General features: G+C 41.2%; 1 long non-coding RNA gene across 1 annotated transcript; it reads left to right on the top strand.

The window, feature by feature from the left end:
• Positions 1–1,880: 1,880 nt before the first annotated feature.
• LOC133487713 (uncharacterized) lies at positions 1,881–4,858 on the top strand. Its single transcript, XR_009791429.1, has 3 exons — positions 1,881–1,930; positions 2,313–2,495; positions 4,281–4,858. It is a non-coding gene; the product is annotated as an uncharacterized LOC133487713 (long non-coding RNA).
• Positions 4,859–21,255: the final 16,397 nt, after the last annotated feature.

Here is a 21,255-nt window from a genome sequence, read left to right as displayed (position 1 = left end):
AAGCACGTGGTCTTCCAAGCCCCTGCCAACTCCGGATCCCAGTTATACAACTTAAGAGCCACCCACACATACGTCAAAATTCCTGCAATATTACTTTATCAGCACCAATATTATTGCACCTGTTTGTAAACACAAAGTCAACAGTTAATTTGCATATCATAATAAACATTGTCTGCTTGTATATAGTATTTTATCCATAATATATTGTATTTAATTGACACTGTAACACTACACTGTAAAATGTATGGACTGCATTTAGCAGGTAACCAAATAAAACTGTTTGTAGACGTTAGTAAAATACAGAAATAAACCTGACAACGACATGAGATCATGACATAAGGTAAAGCACATATGGTTGTTTATGTATGTAATAACTATTTTTGTGAGAAAAATGTAAAAGACAAAAATTAGTCAAATAGAGTGGATTGAAAAAAACGTTATAACTAAACATAGTATTAGTACATCTAGAATAAAATAAAAAAAAATTTAAAAAGTATAAAAGCCTGGAAATTTTGACACCTGGACATTATTGATCCAATTGGTCCAGATTTAGAGTAAATGTGCTTTGTTTATACATTTATGAATTTAATTTATGAATTAGACATTTTACATATTCCTTCCACTCTACTGACAAATCTTTTCAAGGAAGGAGTAATGCTTGTCATGAACAGCGTGTCCTCACGGTGAGGTCGTGATGGAGGAATGTTTGTATGCTCCTTCAGGAGATGGAGAAGATGCTCCTCAATCTCCTCCTCAATTCCTCTGCTCTGTTTACATTTTCCTGTATGAAATGGAAATGAAAATATATGAAACGGAAATGAAAATGTGATATAAAGCAGTTTGTAAAGTTTATATTTTTTTATTATTTCAATAATGCATTTTATTTTGGGTGCCTTTCATGTCACTTAATGTCACCTACACTGGGTTAAAACAATACAATATTAATACATTAACAATAAAATACAGCAAAATAGTCGTCAAGAATCAATAATAGATAAGTAGTAGTAGTAATAGTAGTATTAGTAGTAAGTGACTATAACCTAAAATATTGAAATTGAAGCCCAGACAAAAAAAATAATTAAAAAAACAACCCAAAAGGAAAAGTATGGAATACAGTACTACTCATTGTGAAAAGCATACCATAATTGGTTACACAGGTCGTACACTTGTACCCTATAAAATACAATCCAAATGTTTTGTGTACATACTCGAAGGCAGTCTTTGAGGTAGGGCAGGGTCTCCTTGACCCTCCTCCTGTTCCACCTCAAGTGTCCGATAAAGTTAATCTGTAAATAGAAATAAATAAAAGTGTACCTGTGTAATCAGGTGGCCAGTGGTTGTGCTAAAGCTTTGGCTAATGCTATTGCTATATTGGTTAACAGTTCGATAGCTGTAAAAAAGTAAATGAATAAATACACTTACCAGATATGCCAGCTTTCTTCATTCACAATATTCCAAGCCTGCTCCTTTCTTGCTCGGTCCCAGTACTGATAATATTTCGTGTCAAACAGCTCAGGGTGCCCACAGACTGCAACAATCACCTCTTCCATTTTCCTCTACTCAAGAACTGTACAGGATGCTATGTGTGACATAGTCCATTCACGACGCTGATTGGCTGTCACCACGCGAATGTCGTAGTTCAACTATCCCAACTCCGAGCGAACCTGTGAAGGAGGCATATTTTCGTGTGCCCGCCCCACTCGCGCCACTCAAACATTCTTACTCTTATGCGCCGGCCAGCACTGTCATGTGTGTGTGTTCCGGATTTTGTCCTCACACACCTGCTCCTGTGAGCATCTTCACCACCTGTGCCTCGTTCACCCTAATTACCCCTTGTATTTAACCTCGTGTCTCATTCCCTCTCGTTGCCAGTTCGTTGTACCTTGTCGTCGCGTTCCAGCATTCCTTGTTTCCACGTCACAGACTCACAGTAAGACTTGACCCTGTTCTGATTATCGACCTTGCCTCTTTGCCTCATGTTTTTGGATACTGTTGCCTTTCTTGGATTGCCTGCCTGTGTACCGACCTATGCCCGTCTATTAAACCTCTCTTTTTGGAAACTGTCCATTTGTTTTGGAGTCGTGCATTTTTGGGTCCTATCCTCTGTTCCGTTCATGACAAGCACGGATTCACGTCTATTCACGCGAACTGCATTGACTTTCTATGTAATCACGCCGCATGAAACGCCCAAAACGCGTCCAGTGTGAACGCAGCATAAGATTGTCCTTATTTGTAATTGTAAGTGGGAATGGAAATTTATTTCTGTTTGTCTACTGTGTATGTGTCCTACGATTGGCTGGCGTGCATTCCAGGCTGTACCCTGCCTCTCTCCCAAAGACAGCTGTGAGAGGATCCAGCACACCCGCTACCCTAATGAGGATAAGCGGTATAGAAAATGGATGGTTAGATGTATTATGGACTTTGTCCAAACGCACCATTCAGTCCAGCTGGGCTGCAGCAATTATCCCTTTCGTCATTGGCTGCAGAAAGTTTTGGTGAGCTTTCATGTTAAAATGACAATGAACCCTACCATTCCAAATGCGACTAATTACCAGACTGACCTACACATAGCGTTACATCAAACGATATTCTTCCAGTGACCGATGCTAAATGACAACTTCACCTCCGGTCTTTACAGGACTTTGTCGGTCACAATAACCATGGGAACAGCAATGAAAAAAAATCTCAGACGCATCAAACAGTGACACCTTACGCTGTCATGGAGAGACTCAGTTGAGAGGCACATCAAGTGTGAAAGCAAGAGTGAGAAGTTGTTGTTTATTTAATTTCCCGACCAGTCACCAGAGTGCCCTGTCAACCCCCTCTATTTGTCTAACTCTCACATAATATCTCACACGTATGCATGTAGAATATTTCCTTTGTCTCCGTCACACTATGGAGCAGTCTTGGAGCATAATATAGCTGCTATGTTGGAAGAACGCCTGTGTGTAATGCTCTCGCCTAGTACATTTAATTCTCCGATATTATTGGCCTTCCAGCAGCTCTGTAAGCCTCATACGGCTGCACCTGTTTTTCTAATACACATACAATTACGCTTTATATGTTCTCTTACGGTTTCCAGAGCTTATCTAATGACAACATTATTATCTGAGGAGGTGGTTGGCATGTGTGTGTGTGCACGTGTGTGCGTGCACCAAGTGAGTGGTGTTGCTGCCTTATCAAAAGCTGACTCTTGCTGCCAGCAGATTTCCTCTGAGGTGATCTGTTATAGTGACAGGACAGCAAGTATTTTTAGCCAGAGATAGGGCGTACAAGTAATGATGAGGGAAAGGCATGGCAACAACAAGGAAGCGAGAGGAAGAAGCAGAAATTTAAACCTAAACCATTTCAATCTTGCTGACTTGATGTTCTTCTGTCAGGTCACTGTTATGCAAACATCAATACGTATCCATTGTTTACAAGCTTGCACTCACTTTCATCGCATGTTTCTTCCCATGTTGATGTTAATATGTAACTGACAATTTATACGTTTGAAGGTATGGAAACATGCAACATTTGTAGAACATACCTTCTTGTTTTCGTGTGAATCAAGATGTAGCAAGGTTGGAGAAGAACATCTAACAGGTCAAGAATTTATTACCCTGCTCCGATTTTTAAAAAATTAATAAAAGACGTTATCCATCAACAGATTTAAAAGTTAAGGAGGCATTTGTTGTGTGCTCATACTAAGTGAGACACCAAGGCTATAAGGCAAGTGGAAGAACTGATCTACTTTCTGAGGGTTGAAACCAGTGTTGGCTAGTCAATAGAGGGCGCTAGGGCGCCGCCTTACCCCTCAGCTCACTCACCTTGATTGAATAAGATAATGTATTTTTAAAAAATTATATATATATATATATATATATATATATTCATTTATTTTAGATGAGAAGGATAAATAGTAAAGAATTAATAATGAGTAAAATTGTTTCTTTTATCTCCCGGTTTGGGTGCAAAAACCTTTACCCATGGGCATTGATTTTCAGCATCCACTGAGGAATTTACCCTCCCACCATAGAGCTGACATCACATTTGGCTATTGCTGATGGGCTTTCTCTGTAATGCTATGTTCAGACTGGATGCAAAATAAACTTTTGTGTCATGTTACTCGCATGAGTTTGATCGCGCGATTAATTTATACACACTGAATGCGCAGTCGCACCACATTGATATGCTATATCATATATGCTATGATATATATGCGGTCCTCTTCAAAGGGTCGTCAGTGCGCTCGCAACAAGTCCCCTGGCTGCTTCCTTTGATATTTTCTTTCTTCCTAGTTCTACTCCGCTTCCAGCCCTACAACTCTTACTGCCACCAATGGTGCGCTGTGAGCGACAACGGCAGCTACTGCGACGCCCCGTCGCCGCAGTTGGCCCTCTCCTCACCCTTTCTCCAAGCTGATTGCCTGTCGCGACGTGATTTGTGGCTTGATGTTCAAACTTCCCAACCTGAGCGAGTGAAGACGAAGAAGAAACAAATGTTTGCATGCTTGCCCCACTTGCGTCGCATCAAACGCGTCATATCGCCCGGCACATATTCATTCCAACTGCATTGACTTTATACGTCTGTAATCACGTCACGTGAATAGTTACATTTGTGTCCAGTGTGAATGCAGCATAAGTCAGACAAGCATTAGTTGCTAACTTGCTATTATGTGCGTGCGTGCATGTGTCATATTTGTTGTGGCAGGTCCGCCTGTAAACTAATGCAAGAAGTAAATGGACTGACCTTCATAAAGCAACAATCTCCAAAGCGCCCAAAGTTAATGCCTTTCATTCACCCATATAAACACACACACAGACACACACACTTAATTAATACGGAAGCAGAAAGGCACCAAAAACAACAGTTTTTTGTTAGTTTTTTTATTCCAATGATTACGTTTTCTCCTACATACAGTATCATTACAGTAACAGCGTTAGATACATTGGTAGCTGCAAACACTCATGCAAAATTTTGAAAACAATGCATTCTTCTAAATAGTAATATTAATATATCAATAATTATTTCCAGGGTGTGAGACCTTTTTGGTCCTCATATTGGGTAACAGGGTATAAAAGGGCAAGAGTGTTTGGTCAGGACACTAGTTTGCTTCATGAGTCAAAAGTCATGAGGCCTCAGTGTGCAGAATTTTGTTTCTCTCTCTCTCTCTCTCTCTCTCTCTCTCTCTCTCTCTCTACTCCCTCTGTCTCTCACTCTCTCTTGTTGCTCTCTCTCTCACACACGCATACACGCACACACACACACACGAACACACACACACACACACACACACACTGATGTCCTAATAGCGTCGGGCAAGGGTAGAGAAACTGGAGCTGAGGCAGAATGCTGACTCAGGGAACAAACCAGTGTGCGTGTGTTTGTGTGTGTGTGTGTACCTTTTGTGGTGGAGAGCTTCTGTTGCATTTACATGGGCAGACCCTTTGACCATCTTAGGCAATATGATACTTTTCACTTTGCGAGTAACCCTGGCCGTTCCTTTGTGCTCTCTCCAATCAGCCATTTTACCAGTGTGTCATAAAAAATGCACATCGCCCTGAGTTCTGCCACAATGCACCCAATGGGCTTTGCATGTTGTAGTGAGTGACTGTATTGGTGTGTGCGCGTGTGATATACTGGATACTACTGGTTCTGCAAACACACAGCCAAAATAGCAAACTAGAGAGGTGTGAAGTAAAAAAGGAAAGGACACTTTAGCAGAGGAGTAACTGACACGGGCTGAGTCACACACACACACACACAAGTAGGTACTGCAATGCTCACCAGACACTTCATGAGGTACAATGCCTGCGCTATCTAATGATATCCACCACATCTAATATTGCCTTCACAATGATAACGATAATAATTAACATTGATTAGTTTCAACACGGCACGGTGGCCGACTGGTTAGAGCGTCAGCCTCACAGTTCTGAGGATCTGGGTTCAATCCCCGGCCCCGCCTGTGTGGAGTTTGCATGTTCTCCCCGTGCCTGTGTGGGTTTTCTCCGGGTACTCCAGTTTCCTCCCACATCCCAAAAACATGCATGAATTGGGGACTCTAAATTGCCCGTAGGCATGACTGTGAGTGCGAATGGTTGTTTGTTTCTATGTGCCCTGCGATTGGCTGGCAACCAGTTCAGGGTGTACCCCGCCTCCTGCCCGATGACAGCTGGGATAGGCTCCAGCACGCCCGCGACCCTAGTGAGGAGAACCGGCTCAGAAAATGGATGGATGGATGGATAGTTTCAACACTATCAGAGAGGTATTGTTTATTATTGTGGTTGCAGTTTGTAAGGGTGAAGTAGTGCACTGTATCATACTGAGAGGTGTGCTGTATATGGATCATAAATTGTTGTGAAATAATCTCTGTTACTGCTGAGTGTGTGTTCTGGCTCTTGCGCTCTGATTTTGGCTCTCTATGGTTTCTCACTTTGTCATTCTGTTTATACCAACAAACAATACCCAATTATTGGCTTGACGAACTGCTTTATTTTCACCAGGCATTTTTTTTTACATACACTCCATGGGTTTTTTTTTCTTATGTTGAGCAGTTTTAAACATCAGTGAGCTCCATGGGACTCAACAAGGAGGGTTGGTTACTCCCGTAGCCTTTCTTGCTGTGCCTGGTGGGTAATAAAAATATTAAAATGCAAACTTTATAATGAATCATTATTCATCAATTAAAATGGCAAATTAGTCAGCAAAGAGAGTTCTATACTTTTGCTTATATGTAGCCTATAGGGTTAGAACCCCATCCTTTTTTTTCCTGATTCCACCATAAGCACAAATGCTAATTGTGTGAATGTTCTGTTTTTGGAGCCTATTCATATGGCAATCAATTAAGAAATGTGCAGAAATGTATAGACAGCTACGTTTTCCCACTTCTATTCACATCTCTGTGAGATTAGGGTGTTGTAGTAAGTTTGGAGAAGTGAAAATAGGAGAGAAAGAAGGAGAGAGGAAATGATACCAAAACGTTTGTCCGATGAGGCGCCTAATCATGACAAGAGCACATGCACGCATGTGAATTAGCACGTGCACACAACCACACATTCACAAAGAACACATCATGTGATCTGTCGATGAGGGCTGCAGTCACACCCTCCCACTCTCTTGTTTGATCACAATCTCCTTCCTGCTTTCCAGTCCAACTCGCTCAAGTAGAAATTTTCACAAGATGATGTTTGTGAAAATACTGATAGTCACATGTTTGGGCAACATATGCGAATACAAGATAACTCTTGGTTCTGTACATTAAACAATTCCGCGAGAACAACCCAATAATTTTGTCCATATATAAGTACAGTTTAGTGATTCCCCAAGTCGATGAATTGCTGTGTAATATGTAAAAACATCTTATAAATATTTATGTACAAGCAGAAGTGAGTACTCATTTTCTTTTCTTCTTCTTAGACTCCCCTGAGACCAACAAATTTGTCTGTTTTATCTACATTGTCTTTTTTTTTTTTTTTTTTTGCAGCATAGTTTGTTCTAACACTACAAACAACTCTGAACAATAACGTGAGCGGTGACCTGGTTTTGGTCCATGAATACTGTAGTCGACCAAAGCAGATAAGTGGTCACTATGCCAATGATATTGCTCTCCTTATTTCAAGACAGAGGACATAAAAACTATGACTTTGAAAAATATTTGAAAATGAGGACTCATCACACTACCATTTTCAACTTTGTATCAGGCCATCTTGGGCTAAGAGGCCACCGTATGTTAATTGTGAATACCAGGCAGCCCGAATTTTGGAGGGAAAATGGTATCACATTTAAACTTAATTGTGTGATCTTGTGAGCTGATTGGCCACCAATCCGGGCTCAACATCCCAGTTAAATCAAAATCGTCCAGGTAGAGTAACCCTGCTAAAAGTAGGATGACCTTTAATTAAGACAAAAAACATGTACAGTGGAACCTCGTTTTAACGGACTAATAGGTAGGGGTGTCTCGAGACGATCTTTGAGATTGGAAATCGGTCGGATGTCAGGAAAAAAAAATTAGTATAGGATAGGATTGGACTGGTTCAATAATCTCAGATGTTTACACGCTTACACAAGCAGTCCATTCCATGCGCCGCTCCAGAACTTCTATTCAGCAGCGCCCAGACGGCATGCAGAGCGCACGTGTTTACAACAGCAGGTTGCTAAGGTGCATAGTAGAACGCAATGAATGTTGCTTGCTTAAAGTCATTTATTGACACTCCAATTTAAGTTCACTGTAAAACGAAACTCACATAACAAAAGAAGTACATAACTACTGTTGCTGATTGTTGTTCTCTGTTGGAGTAATATCACTTCCCTAAAAGCCTTTTTTAACATTCCACACTATAAATTAAGTAAAGTATGTATTATTATTGCTGATATTGGACCGATATCAGTATCGGCCACAATTCAAAGCTGCAATATCGGTATCGGATTGGAAGTGAAAAATTTGGATCGGGACATCCCTACTAATATGGAGCAGGGTGGTCCTTTTAAGGCCATTGTTCGTTAAATTGAAGCACTTTTTTTTGTTGAAAGTTGTGGGGTTGAGTCAAGGGTTGCTTTCATGGACCGTGAAGTTAGCGTGCTTCCTTTTTTCACCTCCGTTATGACTGGATGCCATAGAAAAGGGCTTGACAAAAAAACAACTGTATAGCCTTCTGCACCAAAATCAGTATAGGATGCTTGAAAGACGAGACACTACGAGTGATCGAACAACAGCCATGGATATGAATTAGTATATACGACACACCCCTTTTGAGCTGTGTGCCTACGACGACGCTAAGCTAATGTCCATTAATTGCCTTTGATGCGAACGTTGCCCCTGCCAACATGGCCGTCAAGCAGGCACATCTGTTAGCCGGATCTCGTCTTCATATCTGTGACAACAGCAGCACAACCAGGAAATATGGGTACCAGTTTCTGTCTGTTGATTGTGCCAGCAAACAACAGTGGCCAATTGTGGAACCAATAGACTGTGAACTACAAAGGAGCGTTTTGTGTTCCAACTGGACACTATTTTCAGTCTGTTAAATCAGAAGTTTGTTAAAACGAGATTCCATTGTACAACCTATCAGGTGGAGTTTAAACATACTGTGTTCTTTATTCACACACTGTATAGTGCTGCAGCATTTTATTGTTCACGCCAGGGAATCAAACCTTTTTGCTGTTTTACTAATTTACAGAATAATTGTTTCACCTCAGTATTCCGTATGCTCACTTTATGTTGGAAATGTGGGGAAAGTACTCTGATTTTTTTTGTATATTATATAATAGTACTTTGCTGGAAGAGACAATGGTTTAAATGTCACATATTTTACCAAATCAACTTTTTCTAGTATTTGGGATGTTTTATTGGCTTTGTGGTGCCTCAGTAAACGTGAAATATGAAGTAAAATCAACCACGCATTCTTGAGTTCCAGATGTTTTTTTTGTTGAAAGGCCTGAAATCAGGTCATTAGAATTTTCCCAGCTTATCTACCTCACCAGCGAAACTCTCCGCCACCTCTCTGCTCCCGAGCCAGCACTGTCAACATAACAAACACGTGTGCTCTCACAAGTGGGTCTTCTACAATGGAGGCAACCAATCAGAGGAAAGGGGGCATTCTTAGTCAAATGTGGACAATGAGGATACAAAACTGGGTCAACCAGAAGTCGCTGTCAGAGGGGCCTTTTCTGGACACTCGTATGACAAAACCAAGGTGTTTTTTTTAAATGAGATTGACACATCTACTGAGTCTATGTTAGAGAGTGACTCTATGGAGGTCTAAATAGCCAAAATCTGTGATGTGTCTTGTCAAATAGGTTCTCGCGTAACTTTTGGCTTGCCAAGTGCACATGTTGTCCATCCCTAGTCTAATTGATTTGATGCTGGAGCTGGAATCTTGGCCCTGTAAGCTACTCCTGACCTAACCTGGCCTGGCCTGTCCACTCACTTCCAGCAACGATGACAAAGGTCACAGACATTTACTGACCTTTTATTAATTAGTTACAAAATTTGACACTGGATTTAATCATAGTGAATGAGGTACTGTGCGTGTTAAAAAATCCACATCAATAGTGTTGATTGTTTGTTCATTTTTCATGTGAGATTAAAAAGAAATTGTACACGTGAAATGGGAAGTGCATATGACTTACGTAGTTGCATAGGACATTCTTTTAGCCTGGTTTGACAATAAGAAGTGTAGTTGGTCTTTGTTTGGCCCAATAAAAAGAAGTGTTGCCTCTGTCACAACTGTGATGAATCCTAAACTCAACTACAGCTGGGAGTGCATTGCACCTGCTGCAACTTGTCAGTGCTTTCTCACATACAGTGCAGCGTGTTCTCAACAGGCGCACCTTTGCCTTCATCCCTCCGGGCCTGGGATTGGGCGATGAGGATAAGAGGCTGAGGTGTTACAACAAATAGCAAGAGCCACAGGGCCGGTCCATTCTGCATTCTGCTAAAGGGAGGTTAATGAGCCAATCCACTGGGCTGTCTGCCAAACATGAGCGTCAATGCCAAAGCTCTCACAATGAGCCTGCCTGTATTATCACTGAGCTCTCTCTAATTATACCCTCCATTGCAAGTAGGGGGAAAAAGTTAGCAAGTGTCAGGCAGCACTTGTAAAGGAACAAGGAAAGAGTGAGGTGAGGGGCGGGGTGGTGAGATCAAGCGAACCGGGGGAAGAGAATGCACTGATAGGGAGAAAGTGAGAGAGGGAGCAGGAGCAAGGGAGGGAGGGAGCAAAGAGGTGTTTAGCGAGTGAGAAGAAGGAGAGGCAGGGACAGGATGAAGAGAGGAAAGGCTGAGCAGTAGCGAGGAGGAAGACACAAAGTGGATATTTCTATGTGCCTGCTGCTGCCACCGCCAACCTGATCCAATGAGTGAACTCTCCAGTAGTAGATACATTCGGGCACCCGGCGAGGTATGTCACCAAATCACTTCTTCTGTGTGTGTTTGTGAAGTACAAGGCGAGTGAAACTGTGCCAGGAACTTTGAATGAGACGTACTGTTGTCTGTAGAGTGAGGCTGAATTATGTACAGTATGTGTCACTCTCACAAACATCAAATATTCTTTTTGAGTGCATGCGAGGATGAATGAACTCAAGTAAGATGGCACTTGTGTGTGTGTGTGTGTGTGTGTGTGCGTGCGTGTATGAATGTGTGCTATTCAGTAATGTAAGCAAGCACCTGCGTGTGTGTGTGTGCGTGTGTGTGTGTGTGTGTGTGTGTGTGTGTGTGCGCGCACGCTTGCGCGTGTGTCTATAGGCGCGTGGTGGGGAATAACCGAGAGAGTGTGAACAAGCTGGTGAGTGTGACTGATCCAGAGACAGCGAGAGAGAGAGAGAGAGAGAGAGAGGGAGGTGGAGGTGCATCACTCAGCCTGATCAGGACTTTCAGAATTAGAGCAGTGGGCTTAAATAGCCCTGGTCCAGAGATAGCAAGGGGCCCAAGAGGAGGTGTGTTTAAACTGGCAAAGTACAGCGATTGGTCAGGGTGGGACTATTTGCAGTCGAGTCAAAAGCAAGTCAAAAGCCTTAGCTTGAGAAAGAAGTAAGGGAGAGAAAGAAAGAAAATAGGAAGTGCAGTTGTTGCGACTGAGATCTTGTGCCAACATGTGCAGGTGCATCAGTAGGTGCATAAAGTTTGGAGGGGTAACAATAACCAAGAATCGGGTTTTTTTCCTAGAATGTGTGCGAACAATACATTGAACTTGAAATGCATGGTGCATGGAGGGAAAGTGAAAGGAATACAAAGTAGTGAAACTAGGAGATCTCTATCTGCATCTGTCAGTCAGACCTTAGAATTGTCAGTTCCCGCATCATTCTTTTGGGAGTTTTTGTGTGTTTGGCACCCAGCGAATTCCCCACTTCTCCCAACAATTATGGTGTCTATTTTTGCTGCGTGGGGGAATTTTTAACAGGTTCAAAGCCATCGGCGCACTATATCTTTCATGTGAGCTTTACAGCTTTTGACCTCGCTGACTTAATTCACTTGTTCCAATCATGAACATTATCTGTACAGTTGTGCTTGATGGTGCAGAGGAAATATTTCTCGAGGCGCATAATTACCAAGATTGACTCCCATTGTTCAACTCAATGATGATGAAAACGTGTTTTTGGTGAGAATTATTACTCGTGCGTAGGCTGAACGAGAGTTTTCTCAGATGTGTGTCTGCCCAGGAAACCTGTGAGGTTGAATGGCTGCTGGCTCTTTAAGAGGTCTATTTTTGTAGAGGCACACATGAGGCAGGCGGCCACGCACTGGAGGCAGCGGCACACAGATCGTAGTGTATGGGCCGTCCGCCTCACTTGTGTGACTCCGCACCACAAATCCTAGGAGACCGTAACCTTGTGACTAAGTGACTGCAAGAGTGAGTGATACAATTTTGAGCATGTGTTCTCTCAGCACAAGCTCAAACAGGAACATCATCAAAAGTCAAAGTTACAGGTTTTGCATCTGACAAGAGTCAGCTCCTTTTCAAGTGGATCTCTCTGAATCCTAAAAGTGATAATGAGTGGGAGCCTGTGATAAAAAGACAGCCTTTATGCACACTGTGCACAAGTGTGCCAACATTCCCACATATTTGTTTTGATATGCAGATAGCACCGAAAGAAATCTGAAACATTCATGCCCCCTTCTTAAAAACACATAATTCACCCTAGTTTACTCACACCCACACTCTCCACAAAAAGAAAGAGCACATCTCGGAATATTTTATACACTCAAGGTACGTACAGTGCTGTACGCCCACGTCCCAAAATACTTACACATTGTCGATATGTGGACTTAAAATAATCATCTCCTTATGCAATCTGCATGTTATATAATGCATGGCCTGTCATTATCACAGGGCTCCTTCACACCCTGCTGTGCTTCTCCACCTACCTTCCACACACACGGACAGACACACACGTGTGCGCACACACACACACACATATACACTACACTTTGTGTTGACAGTCATATACTCTACGATGGCACTCTCACCCACTTTGAGTGAGGAGAAAAGAAGGTGAAAAAGACAACTGAACATTTATGAATATGTGCAAATGTATCGTGTAGCTTGTTATTGGGGTTTAGGGTTATACATACTCTCTGTGTGTGTTGAAGTCGTTCACTTGTTCAAGGTCTTTTCGGCTTGACTGACTTAAAATATAATGTCTCTCATTGCTGCTCACAGTCACATTGGCTCAATCAATTCAACCTTTTAAATGGAAAAAATAGTCTTTCTCCATTCTTATAAGGGTTATTTGATCAATAACGGTCAAAACAAAAACAAAAAATCCAATTTAGCAATTTTTATGTGCCGCGCTTAAAGTCCTATTGTCAAAAAGTTATTGATGATTTAAAATTTTAGGCAATCATACCTGTAGTAAAGGCAATCCTTATTGACAAAGCAAATGGTGGTCTGCCATTGAAATACACTTCTTTTCTTTGTAACAATAAAGACAAAAGTGCATAACGGTAAAGACAGTTTCATAAAAATCATGGGAGTTGCACAAATTATGTGTGTTGCCCTTCAAATTCTGCGGATGCAAGTGCAAAATGATCCTAACTACTCGTTAAACCCCTTACACTCTTGCAATAGTTCCGACGCTTTCACAAATTCACACATACACTATTAATTCATATCTCAGAAATAACACCATTTATTTTGCTCTCTGCTATGGTGTGAATGCAAAATGGCTGCCTCATCCTTGCATTTCAGCTCACAGATCCCTGTGGTGTATTGCAACATAATGAGGCTCTCTCCCGTGACATAAATGCTAAAGACAACTTTGGTTTAAAAAAAAAAAAAAGGTTCGTATAACACCCCCCCCCCCCCCCAAAAAAAAGAAACTCTGAAGACACTAAGATGCTTTTGTGTTAGTTTTCATGGAGAAGGCATATTATGAAATATAAGAAAAGTCCTTTATATCCAAAAGTTTAATTAACATCTTCAGAAAACATGTTGCAACTCATGAAACTTCATTTTGGACACCTCATGGTAAAGACATTCTGGCATTTAAAGTTTGAAAAATGTGACTTAAGAATATTTTGTTTCCATAGAATCAATTATGGCCTTTTGATGGATAACAACTGTAGCGTTTATGGTTGACATAAGAATTTGCGCTTAATTTAGAAGGAAACGATGAGTTGGAAGCGGCGCCTGCGTCACTTCCGGGTTATCTTAATTTTAAATTACAGCGTTGTAAATCAAGATATTTGATAGATATGAGGGGCACCAGATCATATTTTTCCAAATTTAACTTGAGGTGAAATGACAACAAACCTTTATAATCAGTCTTTATAGGAAGGTGGCTACATTTTAGGAACTTTGAGTTCTAGACTAGAGGTTTCGTTCCGAGCCCAAACACACATAATCCATGCAAGTGGTGAATTTTATAGAAAGTTTAATAATAAAAAGGGTTTTCTACAGGATAAAACACAGACAAACACAAAACAAACAAGGTAACTACGAACATTGGCAAAGGAACGGTTTTGTGACGTGAGATGAGCAGAATGGGCGTGTAGTGAATGCGTATAGCTGAGGACTCCTGGTCTAGTTAATATAAACCCAAATATGCACTAATCCGGACTTTTAGTAGACCGCAATGTTGGACTTACGTGTCTGGAACACGTTAGAGGCAGGCGAGTCAGGCTCCCGAGTGTTCGGCCGGCCCGTTCCACACCGGGAACAGGTGGATTCGACGGAGTTGCGTTGCGTCCAGCTCCATTCCCTTAGACTGAGTTCGGGCCCCAAACGGGGTTGCTCGGAGCGCTTGCAACCACGCATCGTCCGATGTGTCCTTGCCACCTCGGGTGTAGTGGGCGTCCTGTCTGGTCGTCGGTGAGTGACCAAAGGAAGACTTCTCCAATAAGACTCCAAAAACTTCTCAACTCTTCTCAGCTCCGGCCCCTTTTATGGCCAGAGCGGGTCAAAAGGGGGGGGGGGGGGGGGTTTCATTGTTTCACACTCATCCTCTTTCATACCTGTAATGAATGTTTCAAATGGTATGTGGTGTGGAGAACATTACTATTTTCATGTGACATTTGTGGCGTGGGGTGAGACATTTCATCTGATTCAGTTAACAACAAATTTGACATTCAAGTTTGCAGCGATACAGTCACTAGTGGCGTTCATGTAAAGTTCTTAAAATATTGACTCCCACTCGAGTCACAGACTGTCTTATGAACCCACGTCTGTAGTGTTGTTCCGTCGCCCGTGGGTGTCGCTGTTGCCTGTTCCAACTCCCAAGTAGCAGCACCCAACAGGGTGGAGGCGTCTTTGTGGGTGCAATCCTTCAATTGGCGGGGCGTCCGGGGGCGAACTCAGCATCCGTCGGTCTCCGCTTTGAAGTACCAGGCAGACGTGATCCACTTAGCGTCGCCATGGCAAAGCAAATGTCTGTGTCTTGTTGAAGATAGTTTATTGTGTTAATCCATTTAGAGTCTGCGTGTGACTCTGGAGTTAACGTCTACCTCGCCGGGGAGTGGCGGTAGTGCGAGGCTGGGGTGCCGGATGGTATCTTTTGCATGGCATATCCGCGACTACTGCCAATAATTGAAATGCTCATATTAGTAAAATTAACAGATTTTTAAAAGGAAATCCAGTGGGCCATGTTTTTACCGCTATTGATCAAATTATATGAGAATGACCCGTGACTATAATTGAAACCTAATTTCAGAGGTTGGATGGTTCATATGTTTGTTCCCTTGTTGGGGATGGTGGTGGGGGTGCTGCATGGCCACTGTTCTCCAGCCAGGGGTCTTCCAGATGAAAGGGTTTGGAAGAATTGGCTGGACTCCTTAAAAGTGACAGATACAGCTATCCCTTAGAGAAGACACAGGTGGGCAGTTGTGATCACACAAATCCACGTGTGAAGTAAAGGTTTCTATATGCATTATATAGCTCACTCTCTACTGTTTCTTCGACCTTGGCTCCCTCACCCATGTGCCTCATCAAGCAACTTGCTTCCTCCTCCGCACCTCATATACAATACGGGTTCAGTGACCTTTCAACCCTGCCACCCACAGCTCACACCTACACTCAGCCAGATCAGCTCATATGCATGCTGCAGCTTCGTGTAGTTTTAGTTAATGTGTTCCCCTGTATGGACAAGGCAGACATACAAGTCACAATATATTGCACAGTATTGGTTTTGGTGTCACTGTACAGAAGAAGTAACATCTGAGACATTTTGTAGCTCCTATAGTGTCAATAAAAGATGCTCTTGCCTTCTGTACCCTTAAAATGCTTTTCAATTCCTTTCATTTAATTTTTTTATGTCACTGGCTAAAACATTCACACAATAAAACTTTATTTGACCTTTATCCAGGTTTCTCTTCTTTTAGTTTGCGATCATCAGTACATATGATCAAATGGTTCAATAATAAGTCTCTAGTGAAAGTGGTTGAAAAAATAACACATAAACGTGTCTGATTTGAGGTTCAGGGCTGTCTATTATACCACAGGCAATGAATATGAGCAGTGATGAAGGCATTCCAGACAGGCTCTGTGCAGACAGTCTAGACAGATTCTCTGTCAGTGAATGGCACTCCAGCTACCAACAAGAGACCTAGCTATGGTCCCTCCATGGAGTTGCCATCACTGTGCTCGCTTACTGCATGCTGACATTTTGCTGCTAAACCAGAAAACAAACCTAAGCCCACTTTGACTGACACTTTCCACGGGATAGTGACAAACGAAACAAATATTTAGTATGGAAACAAACACACGCACACACACACCTACACACACACACACACAGAGAGACACACACATTCATAGAGGCACTTATATTCTTTTTTACAAGCCGTACCCATCACATTCTCTATCCACTTCCCTCATGTAAACTACTGATCTCGTAGTGTAAGAGTACTCCTATCAATGCCTGGCGGTTGTGTTAGTCATGTCACAAGCTAGCGGAGAGGTGCTGGCTGAGAAAGTGTGCAGTAAAATTTGTGGAAGACAGAAGTTAAAAAGGTGTCACAAGTGTATCACCAAAAATACCCGTGATTGCAATTTTAGTTGGGCTTTTTTTCTTTAATATTGGGCCTATCAGTGCTTTTCATTTTTGAACATATACTGTATCTGATGTAGATGGCACACAGGACGAGAGCAATTACACTTGTACAAAGTGCAAGAATGAAACTACCCTCAGCATACATTTAAATGTCAATGAATAATAACAAGCTAACACCCACTTAAGAAAATGTCAGCCTCACAGTTTTGCAAAATACTTGTTAACTGTCATGTTGACATCTGCAAGAACGAGTGCATGTGCCCTGCATATTTGTTTTTATAGGGTCACTCACAAACACCATCGTTGTCTGTGGAGGATTAACAGGTGTACATTTCATAATTTTTTTGTTCTGCTTCAGCAAACTGGCTGACCCCTGTGCAATTAGATGAGTCTTATTTAACTGATACTGTGTAAAAGCCATCTTGAAAAGTCATCGTGGTCCTATTTATAACCTAAGGGCTACCAGGTTGCACCACTTCAAGGTGAGATTTTCTCCCAGAACTACAATAAGCCTGGCGTAGGCCGTACCTGTTAGGTTTGTCTAGGATTAACCCAACCTCACTCTCTCATCTGCATTACTCAAAAAATGTCCCCACTTACAGTATAACACACATTGACCACTTCAGTAGGTGGACCTGCACAATGTTTTTCACAGTGTGTCTGTTATTGTTTGTAGTGTGCATAGGCGTAGAACTAACTACATTGCATCATATTAAGGGATTTTGGAAATATTTTGTATTCTAACATTTTATATATTTGAAACACCTATCTTTCTGATGGTCCACCAAATATGGTGTTCGATAATAATAATAATAATAATAATAATAATAATAATAATAATAGTAATAGTAATAGTAATAATAATAATAATAATAATAATAATAATAATTTGTACTTGGCTACACCGGCTACAAAAGGAGAATTGTCCCAGTGAAACCAGTGAATGTATAACATAATACATGATTTATGTTTTATTTTGGTGCTACTTGTGGCTCCTGATATTTGCATCAAGGTGTCTGGAATGACTGTGCAGATTAACACAAAGAAAAATTTTGCTGTATGACTCAGTAGTCTTGCTTGTGCAGATTACCATGTGTGTGTGTGTGCGTGTGTGTGTGCGTTAATGTGTTTAGAGTAACTCTTGAGCCATAAACCCATCCTCATTGTGGTTGAGCCGGCTACGGGCTGGGCTTCCTGTCGAAGAATGGGTCAAATCTATCTTGTCCCTTTGCTTTCTTTTCCACTTTGTTACATTCAGCAACAAATTTCTGCTCTATCAGATGTCCATCACAAGAGATCCCTCGCATGGTCTCGAACGGGGTCAGATACCTGACTTAGCATTAATCATCTCTGCTCATCATCAACAAACAACCGTTCACACTCACATTCCCACTGATGGACAATTTCATCTTCAATAAACCTAACATGCATGTTTTTGGAATGTGGAAGAAAGCCAGAAAACCCTTAAAAAAATTTTTTTTTTAAAGTCCACATTGACACAGGGAGAATGTGCAAATTCCACACAACAGAGATTCAAACCCCGGACCTTAAAACTGTGAGGCAGACGGGCTAACCAACCAACAGCAATATAAAATGTTTTTATTACAATTAAAATAACCGGCTTGGAATGCGCACATGAAGTCTCACCAGTGTACTTGTCTTATTTTTATTTGGCACATCCATCGCTGTTATTTGAAGGGTGTAGTGTGACTCATTTGACCAGTTGACTTACTGTGACCCTGTGTGTGTGTGTGTGTTTGTGTGTGTACGTGTGTGTGTGTGTGTGTGTGTCTGTGTGTGTAGGTGTGTTCGGGGGCATGTGAGTGTGCGTGCTTGCAATGAATCAGCAAGGCAAAGCAAGTTAAATTAGTTAGAGCAAGAATTTCCACTAAAAACCTCAGCGGTGGTGCATGATGTGTTTTTCTTAAAAAGCTAAATTAGTGCTTAGTGTAATCTGGGGCATAGCCATCATTTCCAAAGTCGGAGGTGGGGTGGTGCAGTTGTTCAGGAATAAGTCAACTTTATGACCGAATGATCATCCTCTCGCATTCAACACCTCCTCTCCATAGTGTCCAAAGAACTAAACAATCAAACTGTCTAACTGTGGTTGATGTAAAACAGGATGACCGTAAAGTAGCCAGATAATTAAATGTCCAATGCAGAGCCGACCTTACCCAATGTGGCGCCCCAGGCGATATTTTATATGGCGCACCCCTCCTTTGGGGATTTGCATACGTTTAGGAAAGAAATTAAATGCCATTTTTTTAAAAACATTTTCTTTAATTTATAAGATAACATTTCACCCACTTTCAAATATGACATGTATTTATTCCTCATTTCACTACACTATCGTTACTGCCGAACAAAGGCGAGTGACTCGCTGTGATGCCCCCTGATGGGACAAACCAAAAGTTGTAAAAATGACCTCTTTTTTCAATTTTTCCTCCTTTTCTTCTTTCTTCCCTGTGCTCTGGACAGTTTATTTCATTTTTACATGTTTACAAAGGTCTCTAGGGTAACATCAATAAATTGTCCCTTCCCCCACGGAGAGTGAACAGGTACCAATCAGCCGGATGAGGAGGGGGTGGAGGAATGGTACTTATTTGGTTTTATAATTTGGAGTAATATTAATTAGGCATTGCTTAATATTTGAATCTGTGTTAGTTTTTCCATTTTAAGAGTTAATAGCCGTCAAGTTATTGTAAATGTGCAGCTTCCCCACTTGAAAGAGATTGAATCATTCCCTGAAGAGTTCATCTGTATTTATCTCAATGACCAGGCAATGGTTTCCTTTTTTCTCTTTTTATTTTGGCATTCAGTAGTTTAGGTTGACTGTTCATCAAGGAATGTGATTCCTTCCATTGGCCACTGGCCATTAGGTGCACTAAGTGTATTAGGTGCAATAGCATTCAAATTACATTTAAGATTAGGACAAAAACCTCAGAAAAAAAGAAAATACGCTATTGTAAATAACTAAGTAGTAACAGAAACATAATTCACGCATTTGTAATTACTATAACATCAAGCACAACCCTATGATTTACTCATGATCATATTTATCAACAATAAATATAATTAAAGCTGTCATTGGAGTTTTAACTTTTTAACTTAACATTAAATACAATATGTGCATGTTCTTATTGCCTTCTAATATGAAATATTTTACTGAAGGTTATATTCATCCATCCATCAATGTTCTGTACTGCTTGTCCTCATTAGGATCACAGGTGAGTTGGAGCCTATCCCAGCTGACTTGTGAGAGCCAGGGTAGACCCTGAACTAGTAACCAGAAGGTTTGATTTATTCAAATTATGTATTATTATTATTATTTATTATTTATTTTAATCACATTTGGGTTTCACATCAAAAGATGAATATGACACAAAAGTTCAGAATTCCAGATTTTATTTCATGGTATTTTACATCTAGATGTGTTAAACAACTCAGGACTGAGCACCTTTTGTTTGAAGCCACCCACTTTTCAAGTGAGCCAAATTATTGGAACATCTGACTGATGGGTGTTTCTAGTTGCTCAGGTGTTGCCTTTTAGATTGATTTCTTAAATATTAGATAGTGCTTGTTTTTGGCTTTGGGTTTCACCTGTAAAAAGTGCAATGGCTGTTAAGCAAGCATGAAGACCAGAGCGTTGTCTATGGGAGAAAAGCAAATCATTTTGAAGCTGAGAGAAGTAGGAAAATTGATCAGAGCCATTGCAAAAGCATTGGGCATAGCCAACAACAATTTGGAATGTCTGGAAAAAGAAAGAAACTACTGGTGTACTGAGCAACAGACATCAAACAGGTCGACCAAGGGTATCAACAGCAGTTGATGACACAAACATTGTGAGAGCTGTGAAGAAACACCCAAAGACAACAGTCAGTGACATTACTGCCAACCTCCACAGGGCAGGGGCGAAGGCATCACAATCCACTGTTCGAAGAAGACTTCGAGAGACAAAATATACAGGCCATACCACAAGATACAAACCACTCATCAAAGCAAAAAGAATCAGGAGGCCAGATTGGATTTTGCAAAGTACAGAGATGAGCCACAAAAGTTTTGGAGCAAAGTTTCATGGACTGATGAGACAAAGATTAATCTCTACCAAAGTGGTGGAAAGGCCAAAGTATGAAGAAAGAAAGGATCTGCGTATGATCCAAAACACACAAGCTCATCTGTGAAGAATGCAACAGTCTGGTGAAGTCAATGGGTCGCAGGCTTGATGCAGTTATTGCAAGGGTTATGCCACCAAACATTAGATGTTATTCACTTGAAGTTCATTGAATG

This window comes from Phyllopteryx taeniolatus, chromosome 1, assembly GCF_024500385.1.
Source record: "Phyllopteryx taeniolatus isolate TA_2022b chromosome 1, UOR_Ptae_1.2, whole genome shotgun sequence".
Taxonomy (NCBI): domain Eukaryota; kingdom Metazoa; phylum Chordata; class Actinopteri; order Syngnathiformes; family Syngnathidae; genus Phyllopteryx; species Phyllopteryx taeniolatus.
This window is presented reverse-complemented; position numbering and strand designations above follow the sequence as displayed.